The sequence below is a fragment of the Brassica oleracea genome, chromosome C3, assembly GCF_000695525.1.
Source record: "Brassica oleracea var. oleracea cultivar TO1000 chromosome C3, BOL, whole genome shotgun sequence".
In the NCBI taxonomy this organism is placed as follows: domain Eukaryota; kingdom Viridiplantae; phylum Streptophyta; class Magnoliopsida; order Brassicales; family Brassicaceae; genus Brassica; species Brassica oleracea.
In genome coordinates, this window is record NC_027750.1 from 2860152 (window position 1) to 2860481 (window position 330).

Genomic DNA, 330 nt, shown 5'->3' on the forward strand with positions numbered 1-330 from the left:
TATTATATGGTTAATGTGATTGTTTATTTTTTTTAATAATATAAAATTAAACAAAATGAAGAAGGATGCAAAAATTGTTATCAAATCTTTATTAATCATAATCATTAATTGACATATATATGTAAATCATATTAGGTAATTTCGTAGCTTTTATTTAGGGAAAGAATACATACTTCTTATATTTTAGGATAATATAATGTTCTCTAGTGGACATTAAACAAATTATGACATAAAAACCTTATTTTTTTTTCCTCGAACACAATTTTGAAAAAGTGAATAGTATTGTTTTCACAGTTGAATTATTTTGACTTTTAACTTACATATGGTTTT